Source organism: Astyanax mexicanus, chromosome 4 (genome assembly GCF_023375975.1).
Source record: "Astyanax mexicanus isolate ESR-SI-001 chromosome 4, AstMex3_surface, whole genome shotgun sequence".
Classification (NCBI taxonomy): Eukaryota; Metazoa; Chordata; class Actinopteri; order Characiformes; family Acestrorhamphidae; genus Astyanax; species Astyanax mexicanus.
This window is the reverse complement of record NC_064411.1, coordinates 56,428,099-56,437,500: the sequence shown is the minus strand read 5'-3', so window position 1 is coordinate 56,437,500 and position 9,402 is coordinate 56,428,099. Positions and strand designations below refer to the sequence as shown.

At 40.7% G+C, this 9,402-nt stretch overlaps 1 long non-coding RNA gene across 1 annotated transcript in view; it reads left to right on the top strand.

Moving 5' to 3' along the window:
- LOC125801722 (uncharacterized) overlaps positions 1-450 on the top strand; it is a 2,038-nt gene extending 1,588 nt beyond the window's left edge. Inside the window, exon 3 of the long non-coding RNA XR_007438898.1 lies at positions 1-450. This exon is cut by the window's left edge and continues 1,006 nt beyond it. This is a non-coding gene — a long non-coding RNA (uncharacterized LOC125801722).
- The last annotated feature ends 8,952 nt before the right edge of the window (positions 451-9,402 follow it).

The following is a 9,402-nucleotide window of genomic DNA, read 5'->3' as shown; positions in this document are numbered from 1 at the left end:
TGTTCCCGTAAATGAGCTGCTGGAGCTCCTTCACAGCGTGAAGAACCAGCAGCTCAGTTTCCTCTGCTTTAAGAGAAGAGTTTGTTTGACATGTCCAGGTAGCTGCGCCATGAAAATAGCAATCCACCAAAGTCAGAGCTCACCTGATCTACTCTCAATAGGAACGTTTAGCAAGAGACACTCTGATTGGTTTATTATTTCACGTTACGTCCAAAAGTAACCACACCCATGATTGATTAAGAGAATTAGTACATGACTTTTGACGTGCAAGGTGTACTTTTCCCGACGTTACGATAGCGAAGACATCAAGCTGCTAACGGTTAAGCGGTTAACAGCATTGAAGGAGCTTAAAAAGGGACCTTAGTGTGAATGGCTCAAATGAAGGTGACTTATTTTCTGAACACACACACACACCGAAACACACACACACACACACACACACACACACACACACACTGTAACACACACACACACACACACACTCTGGCTGTATTGATGCTGTGGTTGTTACTCAGTCCTTATCCTCAATAATCCAATAAAATCAAGCCGCCCGCGTCCTATTAACATGCATGCCGGCTTGTGAGCTGTCACTCAGGAAGATGAATGGAGAGCCCGGCGAAAGTCTTTTCACACACACACACACACACACACACACACACACACACTCACAAACACACACACACAAACACACACACACACTGTTGTATTGTTCTTTACTGCATCAGGGGCCAAATATTTAACAGCTAGCGAGCCGTGATGGACTCCAGTACAGCTCAGTGTGTGTGTTAGTTAGGTATGGTTATATACTGAATATATAGTTATGTATATGTATGAATATAGTTGGGTATGGGTATATACAGTTGCAAGAAAAAGTATGTGAACCCTTTGAGATTGTACTTGGATTTCTGCATAAATTGTTCATTAAATGTGTTCTATGACACTCTAGGAAGGATTCTTCCTCACCTCATTGATCATTCTGCATGTGCTGTGCTCTTGCAGTCATCTTTACAGGACTTTACCACGCCTAGAGAAAGTAGCTCCAGTAACAGTGCTGAACTTTCTCCATTTGTAGAGTGTCTGTCTTACTGTGGACACATGAACATCAAGTAGCTTTTAGAGATACTTTTGTAACCTTTTCCAGCTTCATGCTTTAAGTCAACAATTCTTGAACGTAGGTCGTCCACATCAAGCAATGCTTCTTAAGAACAGCAAACTAAATCCAATCTCATCACATCCTGCCTCCAATTAGCTCTTAGTAAAGTCATTAGTCCAGGGGTTCACATACTTTTTCACCCTCACTGTGAATGTTAACATGTTGTGTTCAATAAAACCATGCAAATATATAATGTTTTGTGTGGTTTTAGTTTAAGCAGACTGTGTTTGTCTATTGTTGTGACGTAAATGAAGATCAGAACACATTTAATTACCAATTTATACAGAAATCCAAGTATAATCTCAAAGAGTTCACATACTTTTTCTTGCATCTGTATATATGGATATGGATATGTATGGCTATAGTTGGGTATGGATATATACTGTATTTATGGATATGGTTGTGTATTGATATAGTTGGGTATCTGGGAGAGAGCTAAGGTTAGCAGCGAGCTAGCTAACATACTAACGTTAGCAGCACGTTAGCTACGTTACCGAGGAGAGAGCTAAGGTTAGTGGAAAGCTAGCTAACATTAGCAGCGAGTTAGCTAACATACTAACATTAGCAGCACGTTAGCTACGTTACCGAGGAGAGAGCTAAGGTTAGTGGAGAGCTAGCTAACAAACTAACGTTAGCAGCAATTCTGTAAAATATTAACAGTAGCAGCAAGCAAGCTAACATACTAAGGTTAGCAGCAAGCAAGCTAACATACTAATGTTAGCCGTGAGCTAGATAACATACTAACCTTAGCGGCAAGTTTAGCTACGTTACCGAGGAGAGAGCTAAGGTTAGTGGAAAGCTAGCTAACATTAGTGGTGAGCTAGCTAACATACTAATGTTAGCGGCAAGTTAGCTAGATTTCCGAGGAGAGAGCTAAGGTTAGTGGAGAGCTAGCTAACGCACTAACGTTAGCAGCAATTACGTTACATATTAACAATAGCAGCAAGCAAGCTAACATACTAACGTTTGCGACAAGTTAGCTACGTTACCGAGGAGAGAGCTAAAGTTAGTGGAAAGCAAGCTAACATTAGCAGCAAGTTAGCTACATAGCCGGGAAGGGAACTAAGGTTAGTGGACAGCTAGCAACATACTAATGTTAGCAGCCATTATGTTACATATTAACAGTAGCAGCAAGCAAGCTAACATACTAACGTTAGCGGTGAGCTAGATAAAATAATAACTTTAGAGGCAAGTTAGCTAACATACTAACGTTAGTGACGAGCAAGCTAACATACTAACGTTAGCAGCAGTTACGTAACATATTAACAGTAACAGAAGGCAAGCTAACATACTAACGTTAGCAGGGAGCTAAAAAACATACTTACCTTAGCGCCAAGATAACTAACATACGAACGTTAGTGACGAGCAAGCTAACATACTAACGTTAGCGGCAAGTTAGCTACGTTACTAAGGAGAGAGCTAAGGTTAGTGGAGAGCTAGCTAACATTAGCAGCAAGTTAGCTACATAACTGGGGAGAGAATTAAGGTTAGTGGAAAGCAAGCTAACATACTAACGTTAGCACCAATTACGTTACATATTAACAGTAGCAGAAAGCAAGCTAACATACTAACATTAGCGATGAGCTAGCTAACATACTAACGAGGAGAGAGCTAAGGTCAGTGGAAAGCTAGCTAACATTAGCAGCAAGTTAGCTACATAACCGAGGAGAGAGCTAAGGTTAGTGGAGAGCTAACTAACATACTAATGTTAGCAGCAATTTCGTAACATATTAACAGTAGCAGCAAGCAAGCTAACATACTAACGTTAACGGTGAGCTAGCTAACATACTAACCTTAGCGGCAAGTTAGCTAACATACTAACGTTAGTGACGAGCAAGCTAACATTCTAACGTTAGCAGCAGTTACGTAAGATATTAACAGTAGCAGAAGGCAAGCTAACATACTAACATTAGCAGGGAGCTAAAAAACATACTTACCTTAGCGCCAAGTTAACTAACATACGAACGTTAGTGACGAGCAAGCTAACATACTAACGTTAACGGTGAGCTAGATAATAGGGGTGGGAATCTTTTACTATCTCACGATTCGATTCGATTCCGATTTTGGGGGCCACGATTCGATTCAAAATCGATTTTTGATTCAAAACGATTTGATTTATAAAAATTTATTGAAAACTTATTGAAAAAAAAGCCTCCAAAATATACACTGGTCCTGGAGAAGGTAATGTGTTACAAAAACAATAAAATGTGCAGGAATGTGGGTCCTCAGTGACAGAGGAATCACTGGGATATCACAATGACGTTAATGAACAATAAATAAATAATAAATAACACTGCTTTATTACCAGGCTACTAGCGGTGGTGTGTAGGTGACGCTGCTGGGCTGATGTGATGATAGCAGTGGAGCGCTAAAGTTCAGGAGCAGCTGCTGATTAACTAGTTAATTTAAGGTCGTTGTATTTCTTCAGAAAGGGGGCAGGAGGTGGAGAAATTAATTCATATTGTCCATTCCTTAATTCCTCTGTGATGGGGAGCTGAAATTAGCTCTGATTAGCTTATTGTTATTTTTCCGTTCCGCCTTAAATGCTGCAGCCCGCTGCCACCTGTAGCGTTATTTAAGGTGGAACTGGAAAGTTAGCTAGTTAGCTAGCTAACAGAAACTGAAACTAACTACTAGCGATCTTTTTTATGCTTGTGATGAAGCATTCTGCCATAAAACATTGAAACTACACGTTAATCTAAGGTAATATAGTGCTTGTTCTGCCATCTTACCGGTGATTCTCATACACCTACGCTCTGTGTGGGTCTGACGGTAAGTTCAAACTGCAGCGGCCACGGTCGCTTTGGGCAGTGGGAGGCGGAGCGAAAAACGCTTCGTGCCGCTGCAGTGTGAACTTACCGTGAGGGGTAGGGCCAAGGGAAGAAATGGGATTGGACCTTAGAATCGATTTTGGGACATTTTAAATCGATTCTGAATCGTAGTAAATGAGAATCAAGATTCTTATGTGAATCGATTTTTTGGCACACCTCTACTAGATAACATACTAACCTTAGCGGCAAGTTAGCTAACATACTAACGTTAGTGGTGAGCTAGATAACATAATAACCTTAGCGGCAAGTTAGCTACGTTACCGAGGAGAGAGCTAAGGTTAGTGGAAAGCTAGCTAACATTAGCGACAAGTTAGCTACATAACTGGGGAGAGAATTGAGGTTAGTGGAGAGCAAGCTAACATACTAACTTTAGCAGCAATTACGTAACATATTAACAGTAGCAGAAGGCAAGCTAACATACTGACATTAGCAGGGAGCTAAAAAACATACTTACCTTAGCGCCAAGTTAACTAACATACTAACGTTAGTGACGAGCAAGCTAACATACTAACGTTAGCGGCAAGTTAGCTACGTTACCGAGGAGAGAGCTAAGGTTAGTGGAGAGCTAGCTAACATTAGCAGCAAGTTAGCTACATAACTGGGGAGAGAATTAAGGTTAGTGGAGAGCAAGCTAACGTACTAACGTTAGCGCTAGTTAATTACGTTATCAGGGAGAGAAATAATACATTATTTTCTATCAAAGAAATGATGACTACATTTTTAAGGTCTTAAAAAGCATTAAATTTGCCATTTAAAATTGTGCAAGTAATAGTTTTGTTCTAAATCTAAATGAACCACTTCTGACACCAATCTTTACATCAGAACTAATCATTGTGTTTTTGAAAATGTATACAGTCTATAAAAATGCAGTATATCACCGTACTTTTTATATATATCATTGTTTTTGTGAGTGTTTATGTATGAGAATCAGCAGCTATGAACATGGAATTGGATATTGGTTTATATCAGAGCTTTGCTTGTAAAACTGTCATTAAGTTTTAGTTTCCCGGCGTTCTCCCGGCGTTGGTGGTTGTAATTCAGGCGTTTAGCGCTGATCCAGCAGCTCCTGGCTGTGTAAAACGTTAGTGAAGGTCGTGTTTGGAGGTGCGGTGGCTGGGCTGGTCTGGGCTGAGTGTAAATTTTATGGTAGCGGGGGGTTTCGTGTATGTGTAATGGTCCTTCACGCAGGAAATGATCATTCATCGCTGTTCTCGGCTCCTTCATCTACAGCTACTCAGCTGTGGAGCCCGTCCTTGCTTTTATGCACTTTTGTCTGTTTGCCAAATGTAATATAACGCTTACTCAGCTTATCGCTCCGCGTTCGGCTGCTCGGGACGTACGGCGGGTGAAGTATTGCTCCTTACCCAGAGTGCCGAGTGCTCTCAAAACTATGCAGGAAATGCTCTTAGGGCCGCGCTTGACGTCCGCACTTCATTTTTCCAATTGTATCAATTGACAACCTCCATTTCGCTTTCAGAAAAAACACACTTTTAGTTTTTTTATAAAAGGTTTTGGTTCCAAAGTCGAGATTTCAATCAGTTCTTCATATTTTACATCGTGATTGTGGAGTGTTATGATTGTAAACTACTAATCTGACCAGGTAATTATAGTATTACTCCACAGACTCGTTTTTTAGTCAAAGAGAAATTCGATTTTGCTGGATTTTGCAGCACGGCTTTGAGGATTTGACTGCATTCGGCAAGAAAAGCTCAGGTTGCCAACTCCACAACTAATCCCCAAGCTATTCCCAACTCCACAACTCACCTCCATAATATTCTCAACTCCACAACTAATCCCCAAGCTATTCCCAACTCCACAACTCACCTCCATAATATTCTCAACTCCACAACTAATCCCCAAGCTATTCCCAACTCCACAACTCACCTCCATAATATTCTCAACTCCACAACTAATCCCCAAGCTATTCCCAACTCCACAACTCACCTCCATAATATTCTCAACTCCACAACTAATCTCCAAGCTATTCCCAACTCCACAACTCACCCCCAAATCCTCAGATCATCCACAACTCATTCCCAGCCTATCCCAGCTTCACAGCTCATCCTCAATCTATTCCCAACTCCACAACCTATCCTCAACTCTAAACTTATGTCCAACTCCTTAACTCCTCCTCAACTCTTCCCCAGCCTATCCCCAACTCCACATCTCATTCCCAACACCACAACTCATCCCCAACCTATCCCAACTCATCCCCAACTCCACAACTCATCCTCAACCCCACAGCTCATCTCCAATTCCACAACTCATCCCCAAAGCTTCAAGTCATCCCAAACCGATTTCCAACTCCACAACTCATCCCCAATCTATTTCCCAACTCCACAACTCATTTCCAACTTATTTTCAACTCCACTACTTATCCCCAACTCCACAACTCATCCCCAAACTATTCCAAACTTATCCTCAACTCATCCCAAATTCATCATCTCCATAACTCATCCCAAATTCATCATCTCCATAACTCATCCCCAAATCCACAAGTCATCTCAAACCTATTTCCAACTCCTCAACTCATCCTTAACTCCACAGATCACCAACATTTTCCTAACTCCACACCTGTTATCTTGGCAATATATTGTCCTGAACATATTTGTGATATATAATATTATTGTCATTTTATGGACATTGAAAATATAAAAGCACAAAAATGCATTGCACCCATTTAAAGAGCAACGCAGTTTTAATGAATAAAAGTTGGGCAGGGTGTGTGTTAGTATAGGAATAGTGTTTGGTGTAGTGTGAGTATTATTGTTCCATTAGAGCCAGTGCATAATAAACTGTATAAAGTGTATAAACTGTATAAAGTGTATAAAGTGTGTAAAGTGAGTGTGTGCAGGCTTGGTTTATATGCAAGGCTTTTGAAAGTATTGGTACGTTGGTGGGAATAAAAGAAAAGGCAGCTGAGTCCAGTTCAGAATCCAGAGGTCACCAGTGGTCACATGAACCTAGACTCATAATTGATGCAGTTCTGCATGAGCTCTCTCAGAACTGCCCTGCTCTGCACTTTCCTCCGCCGCTCTGCATGCCGGAATATTCCGCATTCATTCCCGCCGAGCCGTTTTACTCTTTATCCGAGAGCTGTTACGCAAAATACAGCGTTTAGCGCTGGCTGAACTTTGGCTGCTGTGGGCTCTCCAGCTCAGGTCCTGTAGTTGGCTGGTTTCAGACCTGCTGTTGTTGTTGGCAGCGAGGGGCCGAGCGCCGGCACATTCCAGGCAACGGCCCGAGCCCAGGCTGGGAACGGTGTGCCTGATGATGTGAAAGTGCAGTGCTGGAAGAACCGTCCAACTGCCTTCCAACTGCTATTCAACTGCCGTCCAACTTCCACACAAAAACCTTTCAGAAACTGTCTAGCGGTCGCCCCAACAATCGTCCAAAAACTGCCCAATTACCACCCAACTATTGCCAAACTACCCTCCACAAACTGTTCAACACCCACCCAACATCATACAAAAACTGCCCAACTACCCTACAGAAACTGTCTAAGGGTCACCCAACAATCATACAAAAACTGCCCAACTACCACCCAACTGCCCTCCGGAAACTGTCCAATGGCCACTCAACAATCATCAAAATACTGCCGAACTACCATCCAACTACCCTTCAGAAACTGTCCAATGGCCACTCAATGATTCTCGAAAAACCTCCCAACAACTATCCAACAGCCACACAACTACCACCAAAGTACCCTCTAAAAACTGTCCAATGGCCACTCATTGATCCTCCAGAAACTGCCCTACAACTGCTAACTACTGCCCAGCTTCCACACAACAACCTTTTGTCAAACCAACCAACGATTGTCAAAAAACTGCCCGTCTGCCACCCAACTGACGCCAAACTTCTGACACCAATCTTTATATCTAAACTATTTTTTAAGAATAGAATTTTTGAGATTTTGTATATAGATTATTTTTTGTGTGCCAGGGGTACCTCATATCTCTCAAATTTTTATATTTTAAAATATGTTAAAGTAAAACGAAAGTGAGCATAAAAGACGTGTGGTAAAATCGTCTTTATCGGTTCTCATTTGGATTAAATGCAATTATCACCCGTTCCCACCGGATTATTCCTCCAGCTCTTTAAACCAGGTCTTTCTGGAGTCAGTTAAACCAGCCTGAGGCTGCTTTCTCGTTTTCTTTCTAATTAATTACTCATAAAATTAACGCTCTCCCGTTGCGGGGGGTAAACGTTCGCTCTCAGATCCTCCCTGAGCTCTTCACTGTAAACAGCAGAGAGTTAAAATACAGTCAAGTTTCCAAATTACCCATCAAATTATGGATATACTGTAGTTAGAAAGTATGTACAGAGGCTATACATTATAAATTTCATGTTTTTTTTCCCACAATTCTGTTAAAATAACAGTAAAATTCTGCAAACGTTTGTCTCTGTAGAGTTGTTCTTTACACTGTTTCGAATTTCGTGACAAATGGACCAATGGAAATGCTTCAAAATTGTTTTAAAAATATTCTAAATTCCTATATACGAAATTCTCTCTTTATTATTGGAATAAATACTAATAAATATAGATAAGCAACAAATAGTTTAAACACGTTTAATATTAATTCTGTCTTAAATGGCGATTTGTTTATTTAACCATATTTAAATATTAAGTGTCTAATAAAACATCTGCCCAAATAAAAACAGCAGAAATCAGTTTTTTATGCATTTAAAATAGATATATTTAAAATATATATTTTGCATTTCTACTTTCCACTCTATAAACACTCCAAATACCAAAAAATGTATCCATAGACTAGATCAGTTAAAGAAAAGTCATTTCGGTTAAATTCTGCTGGTTGAGAACCTCAGAAAGCCCACAGCAGGATTATACAGCAGACTTCTTCTGAGGGAGGAATCTGTACCTACTGTCCATGACAAGTTTTAACAGATGAGGGAGACGTAAGAACATGAACATTAGTTTCAGTTTTATTGGCCAAGTATACTTAACATACACAAGGAAGAAATTTAAGCATGAACTAGCTTGTGTGTCTTTTGCCATTTAGCACAAGCTAACACTTAACACTTAGCATAAACAAGGGGCGTGGCCAGCAACAGCTTATTTGCATAACAGTGACAGAGCCCTTAAATGGCTCATTATAAAAGGGACTGAAACTGGTAGGAAAAGAGCTGGTGAGATCTTTATCTTTGTGTTAATTTTTCCATTGACTTCTTTTGAAAGACTTTCCCATTTTCTGTAAAATCACTTTTTTAGAGATTGTTGGAGGTTTTTGTCCTGAGGCGGTGATGTCCCCGTCCCCGTCCTCCAGGGGGACTGTCCCTTTAATAATAGGACGTGAATTATGAATGACAGGTTGATAATTTAGCAATCACGGCTATCACATTAAATTAGACAGATGAACTGTCAGCTCTCACATCTCGCCATAACCTGCTGTGCTGAGA